Raw genomic sequence first — 22,440 nt, 5'->3', positions numbered from 1 at the left:
GGGGGGGGGGGGGAAGCAATGAGACAAAACACTTCTGGTCCATTTTGGAATTAATGATTTTCAGAAGCTATCAATTACATCCCTTAACTGGGGAGCACAGATTATAAAGCGGAATATAATTAGTGGCAAATGCTGTGAGATATATAAAGACAAATAGGGGAGTGGGATGAATGGGAGCTCATAAATTTTATTGAGAAGCACATTTGGATGTAATCGTTTATTACTGGGGGTCCCTTGAAGTGATTCCAAAATGCAGGTTGTGCACACTGGAGCAGGAGAGAGGTCACTCCCATTACTAAATCAAGTGTAAGAGATTATTGATTTGCAAAGAAAAATTGGTGTGTTTTAAAAGTGGAAATAAATGGACTCGGTGCAGCGTTCCCTCTTTGCTATCAAGTGGCTCTTTATAGGTTTGCACTTGGTCCCCCGTGGTGCCCCGTTGGTATGATTAAATAGCTTTCTCCTCCACCGACCGTACTTTTTATTTTTCCCTGGGTGAAGTTCAGGGCCTGGGTAGAGGTTCGCTGGCAGGCAAGTGGGGACTCACTGTAGCTTATAAAATATGAAAACAAGCGAACCTTTGGATTTCCTTTCAGTTGTGGATCTCAAAATGTGGTCAAAATCAGGTGTATAAGTTTTCCTTGCTAGCTTACAGAAGGTGGAGCAACGGAGCAGAAGGATGCTGGGGGATGGCGTTACGTTGATGCAGGTCTGGAGATCTCCAGCGAGGTCCTGGCCCCTCTTGCTCGTGCCGGCTCACTGCTCTGCACTGCTGGGACCTTTGCTGGGTGACTGATAGAGACACGATATCGCTCCTAAACTGGCTTTTTTCCAAGCAATATACCTCGTCATTATTAATGACAAAAAGGTGACCTATAGGCTTGCAAATATAATCCATTTTAAAATCTCCTATTTTCCCCCCAATCCTTCAATCTAATTAGGCTCACATCAGTATATTATTACAGAATGTAATCATTCCTTTCTTCTAATAACATTCATGGATAATTTTATTTCTCATTTTCAGCCTCCTACTCCTGTGGTGTAATTAGTGTCTCTGGCACCTCGTGACGCTCAGAATGAGTTGCAGCTGCTAATTGCTAATTGAAAAATTAGAAACTCAGTTAGAAAAAGGATCTAATTAAAATGAAATTAGATAAAATCCCTTCAAACTAGTTTCTTCCTCTTTGCTTTTTCCCCCAGTTTTGCGATCACAGAGCCATTAGCACTTGCCAATTACATTTAATTGTTAAACACAAATACATTTTTATTTGACTCCTTACAATAACCTTTTATTAGTGAGAGAAACACACATTTAGCAGGGAGGCTGGGAGTCTCTCCTACCCTAAATTTCAGCAAATCACCTACTGATCTCTGCTGCCCCGCGTGTAGGTTGTGGCCTGGCGTTATCCTCCCGCTCACCGGGCAGAACGGGGCTGCCCTGGTTCTGCGGGGAAATCCTGCAAGAAATCTCTGTATGTACAAAAGATCTTATAGCAAACGCCCAGCCTGTGCTCTGGGAGGTGCCCCGTGGCACCTGACACTAAACCTAGGAGGAAATAAGTTTCTGCTGCTGGCTGCTGGCGGGGAGAGAGCGGTGCTCGAGCTCGGAGCCAGCCCAGACGAGGGAGGTCAGGTTTGGGAAGAAGTAATGTGGAGCAGTTATTGCTGTGGCAGGTGCAGAAAATAAAGATAGAACAGTAAATCTGCAAGACAGTAAAATGTGTCTGGAACCTACTTGTAGTGGAGAGAAATATTTTGTGGGCTGAAACGTAGCCCAGATAGACGAGTGGTGGCAGCCTGTGGCTGGCCCCTCGTCCTGACCTCTGTGTAACCGTCAGGCTGTGACACAGAACCAAACGGGGTTTTTCATAGTCCAGTGGCTGCAAATCCCCCTCCTCCTCTTCAGCGGGGAGGTGAGACACTTCCCAATATACGTAGACCTCCTGCTCTTTTTACTGTGCGCTTTTATAACCACGGTCCTCTTGTTTGCCGGACGGGGAGGTCTGTGTAATATTTGATAGTGGCCGTGGAGAGGTGGAAGCACGAACTGCCTTGTCCTAACTGTGGGGGAAGTGTGTGTCTGGTTTCCCTCTGACATTGACTCGGAGAGGACTGTACAGCGATCATCATTATTAATGCTAATGGGGCTATTCACACGCTTAAGAGTTAAGCACGCACATAAATCTTCTCGTGGGCTGAGCGAGATGATGTATACAGGATAAAGCCAGGTTTGTAGGTTCAGGTAATAACCTTTTATTAGCTGAATGAGTGGTTAGGAAAAACTGGCAGGTGCTTGTGCCCGAGCCCTTTGCAGCACGCGCTGTTTGTCGGCATGTTCCCGTGGGCATCGCTGGGAACAAACCCGCGGTGAGTGCTGTCAATCCCGTCCCTACAGGCGTCAGCTCTGGGACTCCAGTGCAGCACGGATTCAGCGCTTAAAGCGAAGTCCAGGTGCCGTCTGGGCTTCAGGTGGGATTTAAGCTGCATTCAAACCCACCGTGATTTTCGGTGGGGACCGAATGCGGCTGCCCAGCAGTGCCCTAAAACGGATCCCCCAGCCCCTGGAGCCTGCGCCTGGCACAGTGTGCTTCAGTGCAAGCCGGCCGAAGTAACGAAGAGTTGTAGCCTTCTGGCGGCTGCTCTTCCGAGGAAAATGGAAGTGTTTTCCCGTTGGTTTTGCACGCAGAGTGAAACCGTGTTTTCAGTGGGCTGCGCAGGATTCCTCCCTTGCCCCTCTCTTCGTGCCCCATAGGGCTGCGTTAATCCTTGGCAGCGTCAGGTGCTGCCTGGGGCCCGGCCAGCCCAGGGTTTGGCTGCTGCTTGCCTGACTCCACCTTGGATTTCGGGCTTTGCGCTGGCCTCACCTGGCTTCACCTACAGGCCCGTGTCTTTCACCTTGCTTTTAAGATTGCAAACTCCTGTTGTGTTTTGGAACTCTCCTGCTACACCCAGGCGTAAGGTGCCTGCTGTGGTGCTGAATATCTGTCTGTGCTCTGATGTTTTCCTGAGTTTAACACATGGCTTAGGAAATGTAATGGAGATGCAGAAATTAGTAATTTAAGGGTGGGAAACATAGGGATCACAAACCGAAGAATATAAAGATGTTGTGGTAACTGTCACGGTATCAAAAACTTCATAGGACGTGGTTATAGCGCTCACAGTGAAAAGGAAAAAGAGGAAGAGCTAATCTAGTCCAGAGCAGGGTTACTGATGGCAACTCTTTCTAGCCGTGGGCTAGTAAACTTCATCTGGATAGATTGTGTAACGCTCTCATCTGGGAATCCTGCCCTTGACATAATGAATGCACAGACACGGGTGTCTCCTGTGCCAGTGCTCTCCATCTGGCGGTGCGGAAGAGCGCGCGCTGGCAGCGGGGAGCGGGCCAGGAGGATAACAAGGTGTTCTCGCTGCGGTAGGAGGCGGGGGGCTCTTGGAGCACCAAGCCTAACTGGGAAACCTGACAGGAGATAATCTGCATTTTTGCTTTCTCCCTTCCCACAGCGGTCGTTTCTCTGAGAGTTAATACGGAATAAGTGTGTGGTCGTTGGGTGTTTCCAGGCACGGGCTGAATCAGGCTGTTTGGGGGACTGTGTTTTACACTGTGTGTACCCTCTGCAGTGAGGTGGTAAAACATGGCAGATGGACAGGTTGTATCAGAGAGCGAGTTATTGGTGCAAACCGGACGGGAACAACATATTTTTGGACCATAAGGGGATTTTGCTCAGCCTGGAACTGTGAGTCCGTCTGCCTTGCCAGGACACACTCCTCCTGATGTGCAAGGCATCTGGGAGGTTTCAAGAAATTCTTTTGGGTCTTCTGAGCGCTTGGATATTGCATACGAGGAGATCAAAACGTCAGATTTTAGTAGCGTGTTTCCAAGGCACTGATTTCTATCCTCCAGCTCTGAGTGGGGCTTTACCCAAGATCTCCCCTGGCCCCCGCGTGGCAGGGAGTCTCCGTTATGCCTTTCCTCTTCCCTCTGCTGAGGGGAGCTGGTACCTCGACAGGTAGTTTGCAAAGTCAACAAGCAAACACCGGCGTTCTCATCACTAACACGGACACAAGATATAATCTGATGTGTGTTACACGGGGAGGTGGCTGGTGGGAGACTAGAGTTGTGCCATCAGTCTCTGTGGTGTCCCTAGCGGGGATATAACGCCAGTGCCCAGCATGCTCGTTTGATGGATGGTTTCTGTCTCCATTCAAGTGCCCCGTAAGAAGTTTGCAGTCCCCAGTATTTTTGCGACTAAGAGCAAAAATAGCCAGTGTACGCACAGGCAAACAGGCATCAGTCTGTGCGATACTTCCAGGGCTCCACGGAATATACTGGCTCGGTGTTAGGTGATGTGAGAGGCACCGTCTGCGGGCGGCGTATCAAGGAAGAGGAGGGCATGAAGGGCACGGATCTCGAAAGAGCGTGGCCCCAAGCTGCTGCGGACTGATGATCCTCTGTCTCCGTGCAGCGGGTCATTCTGCTAATTGCAGACCTTGTCTCCCGTATCAGAATAGCTTAGCAGGGAGAGGAACAGCGCTTTGGTAGTGTGCTTCCCAAGGCCTCTTCAGTTTATTTTCTAAATACGGCAAACAAAATCTTCGAGAGCTGTTTCAAGGTTAGAAAGGACTTTGGGATGAAATGACAGAGATTCGGAACCGGAACAACATCTGGGTTTTTATTGCCTTCACAGGCCGTTCTCATTTTACAGCTCACATTTTATATACCTTGTAGTATTTTACTACTTATTATATAACTGACTATTATATGCTTATTATATCATCTATCATATATACTGCTGTATTTAATGATTCTGTTACTGGTCTGCTCCATTTCCAGAGGTGTGAGCATAAATAACATCCCAGTCATGGGTTTTGGAATATAAGGATGGTACTTATGGAAGAACAGTTCCATGGGCTTAGATATATGTGATCACAGAGAGAGTTACCACCTTTCTGTACAAACTGGAATTCAAACCTGTGGTGTACCTGATGTATATTTTATTCTCATCAGAAGGGTTTTTGGCCTAAATTTAGTGTAAAAATGGCTCCTCTGCCCTCAATGGGAAAGTTCTCATTGACTTTAATGGAGCCAGAGCTTGCAGCAAAAAAGAAAGCAAAGGGGTTAAGCGTGTCTTCAACTCCCCAAAAAAAAAGAATTATAAAGGAGTAGAAGAAATAAAAAGAAAGCTTTCTACAGCCAGTGGATTTTGCTATGTAAAGCTTTACCTGCCTGAACACAGAGGCAGAACAATCATGAAACAAGAGTTAAGCATCAAACAATTTGCAGACAGAAAGCTTTGCAGGTTAGCTGATTCCCAGCTTTGGCAGAAAATAATCTGCCATTCCAAATATTTGTAACTGCCTGTGATCTGCGTTAGTCACCTGTTCTGATCATCCGGAACAAAGTAGAGTAATCAGTTACGGGAAGAGGTGTGCAAAAGATGGAATTCTTCATTACCATTTAAAAGATATAGCTATATAGAGATACATGTATTCTACTAATTTTAGTTTTTTTATGTATGTATATAAACACATAATACTGAACATTGTTGTCACGTTCAATTTGCAGTGCACTGGAGCTTTGTAATGGTGAATGGCAGTAAAAAGGAAAGGGGCAAGAAAGGTTGGAGATGTATATAATCATGCTGAAAAAGACTTTTCTAAAGCCCTGAGGCTTCTGCAATGGGATCAACAAATGAAATGTGGTTGTGTATGTAGAGAGGATGGACTGAGGAGGGAAGAGCATAATTAAAAAGGACAGGTCTTTTGTTAGAGGTTACTGATCCACTGGAAAAGAAAGATTAGTTGGGAAAAAAAAAGTGCCTGGAAGGGTTGAGTATATGAGCACTGCCCTCGACCCCACTCGCATCCAACTGTTCTTTTCGGTTAATTTTTTGAATTTAATATTCAGGTGCTTCCAGCTGACTCTGACAGATCTAAACCGTGCATTTGGGAGTAAATAACCAGGTACAGTCATTCCTGGAAGCTGATGGGCATTAATTCCCATGCTCACTCTCTGCCCGAGCTTGTGCCTGTGCGTGCTGCCTCTCAGCAAGCTGTGGATGCTAAGGCAACAGGGTAATATTTCCTGCACATGCAACATGCTGTGTAAACATTTCTAGGTATTCGAATATATACACAAAACTAATTGTTCTTAATAGGTGAGACGAGATTGATTCAAGCCATATTCTTGCCCTGCTAAGAAGGACCGTGTCCGTTCTGTACCTATATAGGCGTATAGCTCCTCTGGAAAATGGCTCTGTCCTGAATTCTGAAATCTGATAAACACTTGTCATCACGTCTTTCAGTGCAGGGGAATCTGTGTATGTATACATGAATCATCAAAGTCTGCTTGAAGACATGTCAACTTTCCCAGTTACTGTGGCCAAATAGTCCTTATTTGGCACTGATGGCAAAGGAAACACATCTGATAATTGGCGATGCTCAGGATCCCGAGCCAGGGGCTGTCTACCAGCCTCGGTAAGGGACGCAGGCAGTAGTGGTCTCAGCTGGAACCAGGTACGACGGGCAAAATGGGTTTGCAGGCGGCAAGTCGGAGCGATGAAGTCAAACGCTGACAAAACATGTACAAATCGCAAAACTAATAATGGAAATTCATGCTCAAGCTGTCAGGAGGACACCAGCTACCCTACATTACCCCGGGAGTGCCAAAATGAGCTGCTAAGGAGGTCGCGCTGCTCTGTAGCGGTTGTCTGTTATCGTGTGTCTCGGCTCAATTCTCCAGATGCAGAAATGCTTCCCAAGTTCAAATGAGTTCTCAACTTTTGAATTTGCCCTTAGGCCTGTACTGAGTGAAAGCTGAAATTGTGGTGATGGCACGACAGGGCTGCGTATGCCTTGGATTTGCAATCCTGACATACTCTTGTTCTATTAAGAAATACAGCCCTGAACAGATCGGTGTCTCCCGGAAGCACTCGGGCTTTTCGCTGTGCAAACAGTTCAAACCAAATCTATTATCTGTGAGCTTCAGGGGCGCTGTGTGCACGGGGAGACTGTGGGAGGTAGGAGAGCAAAAACAAACAAAGAAAAAGGTATTTTAGGCATTTGATTCTCGGTTTCAACGGATATAAGTAATAAACGTTTGAAAATTGCACGGGGAATTGGACTGTACCTGGGGTTGGAAAGCATCCCTCTCACAGGGCAGCAGTAAAGCCAGGGTAGCACTAAATGATCCTGTTCTTTTGTGGTTCTTCCTGTAAAATAGCTTTTTCTTTTCCTTCCATCCCACCAGATCCACCTTCTTAATCCCAGCTCAGCAGAGGCAGGTGCCCCCTTCCTGCAGCTGGCAGCAGCGCGGTGGTACTTGGGTTGGCATTAGGTAGTGTCGGAAGAGAGAAACTGCTGCCTCATCTACGCGCAGTTCTCAGTGGCAAAACAGACACAGAAATGGAGAAATGCAGCAGTAGGCAAACAGTTAAAAATGGCTTTTTTTTGGCAACTGAACTAAGAGCAATCATGCAGGTTTGTTTGGAGTTGTTTTTCTTTTCTTCTATTTAAGCTGTAAAGCAGATTGTAGTGGGAATTACGCTTCTTCTGACCCTTAAGCTCAGCTAGAATGACGATAGAAGAGTAAATGTACCAGCAAATTGTTATCTCGACAAGAGAGCCACAAGGTGACATTTTCACAGGGCCAGTATTTTGATAAAATACGACCTTTTAACATTATGATAACCAACAAGTAGTTATTAAGGTGCACATATCAACAAGATGTGAAGTGTCTGATTCAGAGACAGTTTTAACAGTTGCCGGAGAAATCTTACTTGTAGATTTGATGGTGACTTCCCATAAAGTCAAGCCAGGATCAGAGAGCACTGACTCTCAAGGTCCTTACGGAGGAAGGATTGACACTGATTTTGCGTGCTTTGGCTTTTTCTGTTAGTGCTGGGTCTCCTTAGCAGCATCTCTGTCTCAAAGATATTACTTACCTAGGCTGGTCAAGGTCGGCACTACTTTCAGAGTAATTGATACGAATAATCAAATAATGGAGAACACCACAGAAATGCGACCAACTTCCAGCACCTGGGGGTTTTATTATTTATTTTTTTTTTAAATTAATACAGCTAAAACCCACTGTAGAACGTAATGGCTCTGCTGGCAGCGTAAGATCCGAATAGGGGCAATTCAACTCTTCTTTCAATTTTATTATGTAAAACTATCGCTATTCCTGTTGCTGACAGTCAAAGAAATAGTCACATGTGATTCAGCCACTGTGATGTGTGACAGCTCTTACTACAAATAGGAGGGAGTAACTGGACTCCTTGGTGTGGAGGCAGAAACACTCTGCAGGGGGTGTAAAGCAGCAGCCTTGCCCTCCAGTTTTCTGTCCGGATCTGTTCCCTGTCCGTCTGTCCTGTTAGGAGTTAAATGTTTTTGGGTTTTTTTTGTGCACAGGGCCTGTTTCTTAGGGCAGTTTTTCCTGGCTCCGGGGATTTCGGTCTTTGCACAGGGGTTGGAGAGGTGAGAACGTGGGGCTCAAAGCACTGGTATGCACGAGGCTAATTTAATGATAGTCAGAATGTTCTTTAATATTAATTTAATGTAATGACTCTTTTCACATGGGAATCCATAAATACTTTACAATTATTTGGTAACTTAATTTTATGCTTTACCACAGTGGAAGTTCATGAGGACCATTTCAACCACCATCAAAGTGCAGCCTGTCCTAGGAAGGCATTTATTGAGGATGTACAGCGACTCTGTGCTGCTGAAAAGCAGGAGGGAAGGACTCCACCTTGTTCAACTCTCTTGTAGAGTGAAGTCAAACAAATTGTTGTCATTACCCCGGCAGAAATCACAGATCTGTCTTGAATGTGGATATTGGTAGCTGTGATGAACAGTTCACAGTGTGCATTCACACCACGTCTTTCTACATCTTCTTTTCATTTAGGGCTGTTCTTCCTCTAGCAGTTGAATCTTGTCACTTAAGTTTACCTTAAGATTACCTTTAAGAATCTTAAGTTACTCATCACTTAAACAGTAATTCCTGTAGATATATTTGTTGCCTCTTAGTACAGCTACGGAAAAGCTGTCCCACTCTTTGGGCAGAGGTACATATTTTTTTCCTTACGAGTCTTCCTTGTCCTTTACTCCAACTGAACCGATCGAGTAGGTGCTGTTCCTCGAGCACGCTGTGCAGAATCAAGCCTCAGGTGAAGTCTGTGCCAGCGTGATACAGCAGAGCTCTGCAGCGGGAAGGTCAGGAGTGTTGTTCAAAGCACAGCAGAGGAATTATAAGATTCTAGGCTGGCTTCCAGCTTTAACATAAAGATATCAATTTATCCTCATTTTCCCTAGGCTAGCTCAAAACTTGTAGCTTTAATAAACACCGGAGCAGTGCTGTTGTGTCTTTAGGCACTTAACATTAGATTCCAGTCGCTCTGTTCAAGCAAGAGTGCCTCGAACACGGTACCAGCCGAGACATAAATTGCAAAACAGCATTTTGTTTATGGTGACCAGTATCCACCACATCCTTCAGTGTGTTAACTCTCCGGTTGGACTGAAAACAACGTTGAGTTGTTATATTTTGTCAAGCATGTTGGCTAATAACACAGGATTGCGGTGACGAAAGGAGGCGGTGAGCACAGGCTGAGGAGATGGGGAGATGTGCGGGAGAGGCAGCTGCAGAAAACAACCATAAGAACAGAATAAAGTTATTTCAGTGGCCCAAGTTCTTTATTTTGATCATTTTGGCAGCGGTTCCTCTTCACTGGAAGCTGGCTGCTTCTGTTTCACTAAGTTTTAATAAACTGCAATTGGACAAAGCTGATTTAACTTTGAAGTTAGCCCCCCCTCGAGCAGGTGCTTGGGCTAGATAATCCCCAGAGGTCTCTTCCAATATAATTTTTTTATGATTCCACGAAACACATGGTGTTGTTTCTGACTGACTTTTCACCTGTTTGTGAGCACGCTCATGGATATGTATTTCTTTTTTTCCTAAATATTTCTACCTCAGACTTAAAGTGGCTTTCTGGAAATGTTTACACAAGTAAACCCAATCCCAATAACCATTTGCAGGGAATCAAGAACAAAGGGGGAAAGGGCAGGGGCAACGAAAAGTTAATTTAAACATGCAGACTAATATTTGCAGAACAGCTGTTGCACTGTTTACTCAGCTTTACTAATTATGGGCCAGAACCTGCCCCTGTTGCTGGCAGTGACTCACTCTGTACATCCATGTTGGTCTGAGGGGCTGTGCAGGCGGATGCTGCCGGGGTCGGATGCTGTCAGGGTTGGATGCTGTCAGGGTCGGATGCTGCCAGGGTCGGATGCTGTCGGGGTCGGATGCTGTCAAGGTTGGATGCTGTTGGGGTCGGATGCTGTCAGGGTCAGATGCTGTCAGGGTCGGATGCTCAGCACCGGCTGCCCGCAGGGTCTGGCTCCAGAGCCGCACGGAGGGACCAAACGGGCAGACGTGGGCTTCACCGGGCTGTGAATGAAGTTTCTCTGAGCTGTCCTCACTGACCAGCACAGCGTAACTCCTGCTCACGCATCTGTGGATAATGTGATCTTTTATGTGCTTGTGGTAATTTCCTTAAAGAGTGACTTGAGAAGAAAGTACAAAATTCCAAAACCTTCAGCACTTGGGACATTCTGAAAATCTGTCCCTGATTATCAAATATGAACAGTTGGACACGGTGATCTGACTTGCCTGGGAGTCCGAGTGGGTATGGGAGAGTTGGGTTTGCTCCCTCTCTTACGCCCTCACTGGCTGCATGTGTGGAGGGGCTGGAAGTTTGGCCCTTAGGTGGAAATTCCCATCCTTGAAGGCAAAAGCTCCAGAGCCCTGAGAGGGAATGTGTGCTGCATGCCTGGGAGCCCAGACAGTGGCTGTTTGACCCATTAGGCTCTGAATGGATGTATTCGTGGATTTCTGTGCCTAGAGCATCGCACAGGCCTTTTACACTCATGAATAAATAAATAATAAATAGCAAGGCATATGGGAGAACTCACAGCACATCTCCTGCTTGATGTTCAAGAAAAAAATTAAAATATCAGAAGATAAAGACAGCAAGGGACCCCTGCAGGGAAAGCCTCTTTGTCTAATGACCTTTCTAGGTCTATGATAGCAAATACAATAGCCAAACCTCATAAATCATAGTTCAGGAAAACATCCGGAGGGCATGCTTTGGCACTGTTTGCATATTCAAATGTTACCCCACTCATGAAAGAAAGACAAAATGTTTTTTTCTCTCAAAAATGTCAGCACAGGCTGGATTAGAAAAGATAATTCAGAAGTACTTCCCGAGAATAATTACCACTGTCACCTACCTGCAATGTAGTTAATGAATGGGAAGAGGGTTTTATATTAGAAAAAAAATTATGATTATTAGAGTAATTAATCAGCTGTGTGATGACAGCTTCCCTGAGAAAATAATCTCCAAAGGCCAAGTAGCTACAGGAGGGCATTTTGTTGATAAAGCACCAGAAGCGCAAAACATTCTTCTACCATTAGATGTGAAAGTGCTTATATGGGTGGAATTACATTATGTCCTAAGTACCTATGGATCTACTGCACTTGTGAACCAAAAGATTCATTATCTCGTTGGTTAAATGCAAGAAAATTTCATAACCTTGTGGTCTCCCCCAAATAAATAACACTTTCCTTTCTCTATCCTCTCTGTCTTCTCTGTTTAAGCCTCAGCCTTGGAAAGCAGTTAAGGATCTCTTCACGTCTGCAGATCTGTGTGCGTTGCTCAGCTTCCCCCATTAGCCCAAAGGGATCTTTCCAGGCTGGAAAGTGAAAGCCTAAAGGAACAAACTTATGGCCCCTCAGATCTGGTGAGCAAAGGTAAACAGAAACCAGCCACGGGCACAGCCAGGGTAGGAGCGTTCGGAGGACACGGAGGTTTCCAAACCTTAGGAAGGCTAGAGCCCATCCTTGGCTTATCACTTTGAGACGTGAAGACAGCGAGCAGAAAATTAAAAATAGAAAAATAGAGAAGAATTTTGCAAAACTACTGTAGCTCAGCACAGGCAAATTTTAGCTGCTGGCGGTTTGCACTCGGGCCTCAGTTACAGACGCTGAGCTCAAATGCAGCAGCTCCCTCAAGGTCCTGTCTCTCACAAGGGCACGCACAGCAGTGACAGTCCCCGGAGCCTTCCCCTCTCCTGTCCCCCTCGCAGAGGTCTTGTCCCAGTGCCAGGAGCCGGAGGAGCCTTTTCTCCTCCTTGGAGCTGGATGAAAATAGAAAGGGGCTTCCAAGGCAGGAGCTGACTGGAGTCCCCTGGGCAGGACACTTTGTGCTTAGAGACTTTGCTTTTTACATCAGCGTCTGAAGTGGGTTCCCGGAGTGAAGGTGCCGTGAGGGGTTTGGTTCAGTAATTGCACTTCTGTGTTCCCAGTGATGCTCTCCTCCTTTCCTGTGGGTACAGGGCACGCTTTTAATCTCGGGGCATCTCAGTTCCCCCCAGGCCACACCACGCCCCGAAGGTTCAGCTTCTTCCCCCAAGAGTCTGTTGCTGGTTTGCCTGATCCTTGCTCTGTCACATCCCCTGTCCCCCTCTCAGCTCGGAGCTGAGCTCCAGCCTGTTGCCCAGAGCCTTTCACCCTCCCAGAGCCCTTCACCATCCCAGAGCCTTTCACCCTCCCAGAGCCCTTCACTCTCCCAGAGCCTTTCACCCTCCCCAGAGCCTTTCACCATCCCCAGGCCTGCACCCACACCGCTCCCCGGCAGCAGAGCTCGGAGCCCAGACGGGATCTGCACTTAGTGGCCAAAGGTATCACGGGGGACACAGTGCTCAGTCACCACATAAAATTCAGTGCAGGGCTCGCTTAAATCCCCCTTCACCCTGTGGCAACATCGCTTCATTTCAAGACCATCAGGGATTTCTCCCGGACGCGCGGGGTGCAGGGCCCTGTGCTGACCCTCTGTGCAGGTGAATTGCAGGTGCTGCCAGCGGAGCTTAGGTCTGACCTCTCCTGTTCTCCCACGTCTCTTTTCTCTCCTCATATATTTTAAGCGGGACCTTCTGCATGCGGTTGGCAGCAAAAGTGAGGAAAAGCACCAGTGGCTCCGAGTACGGCAATGCCGTCCTGGGGCTCTGTTTAGATCATGGATGTTTCTTCCAACTAAAACAAGTGTGTGTTCACAGCAGACTAACTGCGGCGGATAATGTATGAACAAATGCCAAAGGCAACAGCTCAGAGATATATTATTTACATATTTATTAGAAATGCGGTACTGCTTGTGAGAGCAAACCACTTCAGACTTCAATTCCAATAAGTAAACGACCCAATGGGCAAATAAAAGGGAAGCATGCGCTACCACGGTTTACACAAGCAAAATATTCTGAACATGAAACTATTTTGCAAGATATTGAAAAAAAAATAAATCTTACCTTTATTCTCCTTCTTGGTTAAGCACTCAGGAAGTAATAATTGCAAAATAATTTCATTATATGTGATATCAGTTGCCTCACAGGCTAACAGAAAGATAATTAATCCTTGTTTATCTAAACCACATTGTGGTTCAGTTTAAACTGCCCTGCAGCAATGAGCATCGCTTCTGCTTTATCTGAACTTTCGCTGGCCTTTCTTTCACCATTTTTTTTTCTTCTCTGGGTGGTTTAAGGCTGAAAAAATAACAATAGCTGCTTGCTGTTATCTGAGCAAGAGCCCTCTGACCGCGGGAGGAGTGACAAACCCACGCGTAAGCCCGGCACTAAGGCTGAGTAAATGGGATTTTTTTTTGTCCTGGTCTGTTGTGGACTCTGGAACCCCCCCTCAGGAAACATTTCAGAAGCACCCTAGAGCTACAGGGCATGGTCTGTCCACATGGCTGTCAGATGTCTGGCTGCATGAACTCATCTTTTACTTCATCCGAGGAGCACAGTTGTGACCTGGGCGGGCGCGGGTGGAGGCAGCACCTGCAGAGGCAATCCTGCCTGGGCCAGCCTGGGGTGCTGAACGTCCCGGACCTTCCCCTGGGCCCCGTCAGGCTCAGGGTCCCGCCAGGGAGGGCAGAGGGGTCTCTGGCGGGGAGCCTGCCCTGCTGCTGGGAAGATGAAGGGCTCAGCTGCATCCGTCTTGGGGTTTTGGTGATGCTGCAGGATGCCGCTGCTTCTTTGAAAATGGTATCAAGTTGCTTACCTCTGGTAACGGTGAGTAAAGCTGCCTCTGAAGGCCTTTACTGCTGCCTCTGAAGGCCTCTTCTCTTTAGGAAGAAAATTTTTTAATGTTGACATACAGTTACTGTAAAAAAAAAAAGTTCTTTTTCAACACAATGGGAGATTTCATGGAAAATAGCCATACTTGCCTAAAATTTCTGAATTGTAAAAGCTCAAAAAATTATATTTTTTTTCAAATTTCTTAAACTCTTTCCCTCCACAAAATCAAAGCTGAAAGGCTGAAGTTATTCTGATTTCATCGGTTGTTGTAGGTGAGAAAAAGCAAATCCATTGCCTGACCCATAACCTGTTCGGGAAACAGTTCATATCTTGTATCTCTTGTTGAGGAAGAACGTTTGATCCTAACAGCGATTCAGGACACACTAAAGAGATGTACAGGCTTTCAGCGCCTTTTCCAAATGCTTGCTTGAAATATTTCCAGGTAGATAGGGGTTATAAAATAATCAGGAAGAAGAACAAAGGGTTTGTAAAGGTTATAATAAATGTAAAAATGTTTGGAAGTGTTAGCAGTACTAAAACCCATTATTTAAATTCATCAGATGTCACTTTGAAGGAAGCTTTCAGAAACAGTCTTTGTATGTACTCTTTTCTAAGGGAAACTCGTAAGTAATTGTCAAATAAAGAGCACCCCAGGCCCTAGCCCCAACTAAATGTCAACCCTTCCAGACTAATAACGCCCTGCGGTGTTTCAAAATAGAAAGTGTAATGCAATAATAATATGGGACTCCCACCAGTATGGAAACCCACAGCACCGCTCCTGAAACACGGCCACGCAGCCTGCACGCTCCACAGCCAAGGACATCAGAGGTCCCGGAGAAAAAGCTCCCAAGCTTTTCTTCTGGCAGCCGGATCCGGGCAGAGAAGTCATTGAAGCTAATTTAAAAGAGGCACTCGGTGTCGGTACAGGGCTCTACTGGGACTCCAGTTAACAACCTTTCGGGTATTGGGAAAAATGATTAACAGATGTGTCTTCCCATTTCCCAATATATCTCTTTTGAATTGCAAAGTGGCCTCCTGCTTATTTTGAAGTACAATATGTCTAACCTTCCAGGCACAGCTTATTGCTCATTTCCTCTGCCACTATGAATCTATGATTTATTTAACAAATTTCCACCCAGCAAATAAAACAACATTTGTTCCACCTGGAGGGTAGTTTCCAAATATCACAGCACAGCCAGGCACGGTTGCAACAGTTGGCACAAGAATAGTGGTCAAAATGATGAATGGAGTTTCTTATTTTAGGTAGGAAAAAGTAAAATCATATGAGTAAGCTCACAAAATAAAGCTCTGCATCTTCAGCTATGATTCTCCTGGGCAGACACAATCATCATGAAGCCATCACATTTTCAACTGTATTAGTATCATTTACATATATTGACTTAGAGCATAACACCAGATGTTTGCTTTACCAAATTGTTCACGAAGAGTAAGCTCTAATGACTCGGTGCTGAGTAAAGGCTGAACAGGTTTGGGTACAACAAAATGACCTTGAACTTTCATCTAAGCTTCAGCTCAGGAAAAGCCCCGATACAACTATATTTCTTCTACCTGAGTTTGAAAAGTTCTGTTTCTTTGGAAGAGTTACGTACTCCCTCTCTACAGTACGGAATACAAACGCCCAGCTCATGAGTTGTCACGGACTTTCAGGTTTTCCTCTCAAATCACTGAATGCCAAGTTTTGCAGAGCCCCCGTCCGGAGCTGCACTCACACCAGCGCTGGAACTGGGGCCGCACCCGCTCCCAGATGATGCTCTTCCCAACAGTGTTTGCCGTGGCAGGAGCTGTGTGTGGGGCTGGGAGTGCTCTACTTCCTTTGGGTCAGTAATATTACTCCTACTTCATACAACTTAGTAAAAAAAACCTCCATGTCATGATTTGGTAATCAGAGGCGTGAATTTATTGATTTGAGTTATATGATTGAGTATAAGTTAGGAGCTAATTTAGGCCTGTGTGGAGCTTGGCTTACATGAGATGGTGTCAGACCGCGGGCGGCTCTCCAGGTGGTGGCTATCTCCAACACTTTGTAGCTTTTTCAAAGTGTGTTCAGAGCACAGTGTGTGTAGCTACACACGGGGTGTATGGCAGCCTGCGCAGCTCCAGACCCTCCTGTCTCTTCCCTTTGATAAGAAATAGGAATCTCCGGGGATGAAAGTGATGCAGAAGGGCAGAATATGACTTTCCTTGCCAGCTAAGTTCAATTGCTGCATTTTGAGATGTCACAGTAGGTAATAAAATATATTCCCTATATTCAGAGCTGAAGAAAGAAGCTTCCCCAAAACAAACACAACTGAAAGGAATTTTCTTTGGTTTTTATTTACTTTGGGTTATTAAAGCGACAAGTCCGTGCTATCCATGCAGTGCGGGGGATTAGAAGGCTCCAAGGACAGAGCTCAGGCCCCAGTGGGTGCTTAACTTCCACAACAAACAAATACATTTCTCTCCCTCCGCATCTCTCATGTTTGCTTTGTGGCAGGCAGAAAGCGTGGAGTCATGGTGGTGATTTCTGAATGACATCTGAAGAACTGAAATATTCCTTCCTGCCCGGGGATTAAAAAGGAGCTGGGCAAGAAGATAGTCAGTCATTGCTGTTTACAGGATTGTTTGTTTTGTTGGTTTTTTTTTTTTAAATCTATGTCATATTTTAAATTTATAAAATATTTAGCTTGGGCAAATATAGTAAAATCATAATAGGCTTCTCAAACTTGCAGGGAAAACAGATTGATTATTTGTCTCTTCTGTGTAAATAACTGACACAAAAAGTAAGAAAACATAGATTCTCCTTTGCTCTTCCTTACATCCTCTTCACAGTCAGCATAAAAGGCTTTTTAATAGAATAGACTGGAGGACACTTGTGATGGGAGAACACAATGAAACTGTAGTCGAAATCCATCCCTTCGGTCGAGCTGCATCAGCATCTGAATGCGCTGGGACGTTGCCGTGGCTGGACGCCCGCTGCTGACTTTGTGAACATGCTCTCTCCATCTTCCTTGTGCGGCTGAAATTACTTCTCAGAGCTTCATTTCTTTGCCCGTGCTTCATCATAAACTTTCTCCCTAATTACCTGAAAAATGTAACAGATGAGATGTTCCAGTGCGTTCACATCCATGGTACCGGGCATTCGTTACCGTTCGATTGTGCGCGCAGAAGGGTTGTGCGCCGTATTTATAAGGGAACGACAGTGTGATTAGTCAGTCTTAAGAGAATTAAATGCCCGTTTTGTGGGCTAAACCTCGTGTAGTCTCAGATAACCTTTTCCCTCTTGACGTGGGCCTTGGCGTGCGGGAGAGGTGCAGGGCAGAAGGGAGGTGCTGGAGTGACAGCTGGAGGACGGGGGCTTTGTTAGTGGCACTTTGCCTTCTCCGTGGAGATGTCCTGCAAGAGGACGGTTCAGTGCCTGCTGTGGTTTGGGACGCGGACCTGTCTTTCCAAAATCAGAAGTGAAACACCCCATCCAGAGCTAAACAGCTGCTAAAAAGCTTCGCGATGTTGACATCCTTCTCTTGCTATTGCTCTCCAGCTGCCTTAAACTTAAAGTGAGTGTCGGTGAGCTCTGCTCCCAGAGCTCAGTAGCCCCGTGTGATTCCTTGAGAAATAACTGGATTTTAAACCAAGTGATCCTGAACCGTCAGCTCAGCGGCTGTTTTCAGAAATCTTGTCTGGTTTGTAACAGACACTCTCACAATGACACACATCACGGCGCAAGCAAAGCTTTCTGTTTAGAAAATAGTCAATAACATTTGTGAAGATTTTTTTTTTTCCCAAGGACACCTTTCATTTCAATCTCTGAGGGAGATGGGAATAAATTGTTCCTTACCATCAGCAGCTGACCTCTCTGCTTGTTTAAAATGTGGGCGTCTTCTGAACAAAAAAACACCATTTGCTAAATGAAGCAAAACACCATAATAGGTTTAATGATGTAGATTTATCTCCTAACAGTTGTTTTGAGATCACAACAAATCATTAAAATCATTAACTCTCCAAGCTAAATTAGATTACAGATCTTGGAGAATGTCTGGCCACTGCATTTGCAAAACAGTGCCTCTTCCTGCCTGTGCGAATCATTAATTCTGCTCAGATTCCTCTGCAAACAATGAACCAATTCAACATATTCCAAGTCAGATTAAACGAAAAAAGCCAACATCTTTGTGTGTGTGCATGTTTTGTTTCTTCTTCCAGACTGTTTCCATTACCGGAAAATATTTTCCTTGTGTGGCCAGAACAGGCTGTGTCTCTGTGGGGAATGTTGTCTCTGGTACAGTGTCTTGTGTCACTCGGCTGCACGTATCTATCGGAAAGCCAGGGAATTTGGGCCCAGAATTACACGGTGTAATTAAGATACACTTAAAGTGACAACGGGCCCTGCGTGGAAGCCCGTTTATATTGCACCTATCGATGGTGATGTTACCGCTGTGAAGTGCAGCTTTGAGCATGAATGAGTGAGCAAATGTGGAGGGTTTGGGAAGCCCGTGGGTGATGCTGAGCCAGAGCTGGTGGCTCAGCACCGTCTCTTCCTGCGGGAGCCAAGCTGGAGCGAAAGAATTCCCGTGTCTGAGGCTCTCTTGTCTGAGAGGACTCTGAAGCAGCTCAGAGTTTCCTTCTCCAGGACGCGTGCCCGGGCGCTGCTGTGCGGAGGAGCGGGGAGGTGTGCTGCCTCCAGCCGACACGGCAGAAGCACTACTGGGATTTTCTTCTCATGATTCATCTTTCCGTTTGTTTAAGATTTCGCTCTCCTCCCGCTTCTACAACGGGTTTGGCTGTAAAAGGCAATGTTTGTGTTTCAAAAGAAGGAATTGCTGGAAGTTAGGCGTGCTGGTGTTTTACTGCCCTTGTGCGAGTCCAGAGAAGGTTACTCTGAACATGAGGGCCATGTCGAGCTGTGTTTGTAGAGAACAGAGCAAAAAAAGAGAAGTTTTTGTCTCAAACAGTTTAGACTTTACATCAGGGATTCTGTTTGTGGCAGCAGTTGTACAAAGCTGCCAGACTAGTGTGCCTCTCCAGCCAGGAATGTGTATTAAGTCTTTGTCCAAAAACTCCAGGGGAAGTGATGGTGTGTAGGGATGGGGGAAGCGGCACAGAGCAGCCTCTTTCTTGCAGGAGATTTCTCCATCCAAAGACCATCTTCATTTGTCCATGAGCTTCCTTCGGCCTCCTGGTGTGGGGTGTGGGGAGCTGAGTATTCATTTCTGTCTTTCTGGAGCCGTTTTTAGTATCTTAATCTTTTTTTTCTCGCATTTTAGAATTGATTGTTTATCCTCTATCCACCTTGATTCTTATTTTCTCCTTTCCCCGTCCTCTGCAGTTCCCCGTCCCCATGCTGCCTTCTGTGGCAGCGTCATCTTTGATTCTGTGTAACTCTTGGCAGATTCCACCCTTACTGCCACCCTGTTTCACTGCAAAGAATTTCACACTTATTAGAAAGGGTATAATTTGGGAAATGTGGGAAAAAAAAAAAAAGACAAAAACAAACCAAAGAGAAGAAGTGTGTATTCTGTTTAGTGGAGTCGAAGGGGAATTTATTTAAAGGGAAATGAACTCGGATTCTAAGTGCTGAGCAAGCTCGGGTATGCAAGAAAGTCTAGATCAGAAGGTGCTCTGATGGAGTTGGAGCTAAATCGGGGAGCTGGGAAGTTGAAGGATTTGAAAAAGGCCTTTTCTCTGCCCCGGGGCCCAGGGTGGAGCAGGATGAAGGATTTAGGGTGGTGGTGGGAGCAGCGGTGCAGAGAGCGGCAGCTGCGGGGGAACCTGGTGGGACCACACAGCTTGCCTGGTTCAGGAGAGCATCACTTCGCGGCCAAGGCTGTGTTCAGAGCAAAACCTGGGGGCTCCAAAAGGTCATAATAAAAAGCTTTTGAAATAGCAGAGGGGTTTGGAAAGGGATTAAATGGGAATATAATTTTCCTCCATCTATCTGCCCCATGAGGTACTTAATGGCTGCCACTCCGGTCAGAATTGGGCACTTCCTAAATCTCTTTTTGGCACCAGTTCTATGCCGACACTTTAACCACAGACCATGCAGCTGTCACACCACCAAGGCAATTGTTCTTCCTTTCTTTGCCGGTCACAGAGTTGGGTAATGAGAGTGATCTGAATTTCAGAAGAGCCAAAAGCTCTGGCGGCGCTTGTGCCACTCCGCTGTCTGACGGTCTCTGACCACCGGCGCTCAGACAGGGGCTCGGTTTGCTCAGAGAAGCCACCGACTGCTTGCCTCTGTGCCATGTCGAAAGGGCTTCCAGCGCGACCGGGTCCAGTTCACGGCTCTGAAGGGACAAGGAGCTTTCCTTGTAGCATCGTTGTGCTGGAGATGATACGGGGATGTCACCCCGGTGGGTGAGACCGCTGAGGGGCAGAGGATGAGCAGCCTCCCAGAACCACCTCTCTGAGGGGGACGCCCTGAGGGCGGGTTGAGTCGCTGGTCCAGGAGGGAGCAGAGCTGATGTTTCATCTGAGCAGTCGCGTTATTTGTGACTCCGTAAACTGACCGAGTTGTGCAGCAACACTGCAGGTTTCTGTGTCTCTTTGTTTTGCATTTGAGCCAAATGCCAAAATACCAGGAGAAAGTTGCCTCCAGCAATTTTTCGGAGTTAGAGGGGGAGCATTCTGGCTCTCGACATCTTGGCAGGGGTTCTCAAAGCCCATATGTCAGATTCAGAGAAACAGTTCACATTAATTTTAAATGGAAATCTTAGACCTTTGCTAGGCAACTACATCTCTCATTGCAATTCTACCCACAATTGACTCCAAATAGACTTGACAATAGCGCACTAAAATCTGAGTGCTTCAGCAAAACAGAATCGCACCCTTTTGAGTGAACATCCATCCTCGTTCTATTTGTCTTGTGGCAATTAAAATAAGCGTGAAATGTGCTCGGGCATGCTCTCGGTCTCATGCCCATTTAAAATATTAACTCCAAGTCTTCATCGCTATTATTTAGTAATAATGTTTATTATTGATAGGGCTGTTGTACCTGGGGGCCAATCTTTCATTATTCAGTATAAGCATACATCAGAAACAGTTCTTCCCTCAAAGCATTACTGATCTAATTGAAGGCTGACACAGGTTAATAGATAGCTTTAAGATGTTTATTTCATATATAAAATAGCCTAACGCTGTACTCCAATCCCTCCTGTTTTACACCACTGTAAGAAGGCAGCAACTCTCAGTCTCTTACTGAATGTGTCAGGCTCTTGCTTTTATTTTCCCTCTCGTCATGGTTTCCATTTTGCTTGATAGGAAACCATGTTAGAAAAACCGAAGGGGTAGGAGGGTTTGGAACGCTGTGCTAACTGCAGTACATCTGGCTGCTGGCTGCCGTGCCAGCTCCCGTTCCCCTCCTCCTGCGTGTCTGAGGCAACTGCCAATTGATCACCTTAAGACGTAATAATTTCTTTCAAATCAGGTGCCGGCTGCTCTGTCACTTGCTTTCTGCTGAGACTCTTCCTCCCCCAATCCATAAGGCTGTTACTGAGCACAGGCAGCAGCTGACTAATTACAAGACAGTTATGTGTGGGTTTTTTTTAAGTTGCCGAAGCACCTGAAACTGTCCCCCATGAGATTCAGCAAAATCTAAAGTTATTGTCTTTCCTTCTGTTGCAGGTGTTGGCTTCTGTCATAAGATGGTGGTGGGGCAGCTCAGCACGTGTGTACAAGTAAGTTAAAAACATTTTACTAGCAGTTTGCAATAGGTACATCCCAGAAACATTCTTTTAGCAAGGAAATGTTTGCTTTCTGGGCACAGAGCCTTTTCCACCATTTCTCTCCACGAAATACGGTGCCGTGAGCTGATGGTGTTCCTGTGTCGCCCGTGTTTGCACGCCGGCAAAGCTCCCTTCCTGTAAATCCTTACCCTCTCGTACACGTGGCAAGACCCGTTCCTCGGGAGAAGGACCAGGAAATTGGCCCTTTCATGGGAAGTGATAATTCTTTCTAATTGTTGTATTTGGCACCTGGGTACTGCAGCGAGGGGTGGATTAAAAATGCTTAGAAGATAATTAAATTTCATGTTGAAAAGAATAGTTGGATGTAAAACCGTGATAGCAGGAGTCGTGTAAATGTGGAAATCAAAGTTTCCATATGTTCCTTTCTTCCACTATTGCCTCCACAAAACATAATGGCAGATCAGCATGTCACAACACAAAATCCGGCGTGTCTGTACCGCCGTGTAGAGACCAGCAGTTTCCATTCACACAAACCAGTGAGAAAGAATTTTTTTTTTTTTTTCTCCCCGCTTCCTCCCGCCTTTGTATGAGTTTGCACGTTTGCATCTTTCATCTGGTGCACGAAGAACAAACTCCTTCCCCC

The 22,440-nt window shown here is 45.9% G+C and overlaps 1 pseudogene; it reads left to right on the top strand.

Annotated features, from left to right (window-relative positions):
• Nucleotides 1–22,440, top strand: part of LOC113488795 — a 351,505-nt pseudogene that overhangs the window by 127,551 nt on the left and 201,514 nt on the right.

This window comes from Athene cunicularia, assembly GCF_003259725.1.
Source record: "Athene cunicularia isolate RWA chromosome 26 unlocalized genomic scaffold, athCun1 chr26_part1, whole genome shotgun sequence".
NCBI lineage: Eukaryota > Metazoa > Chordata > Aves > Strigiformes > Strigidae > Athene > Athene cunicularia.
Note: the sequence above shows the minus strand (reverse complement) of the source record. Positions and strands in the feature narration are given on the sequence as shown.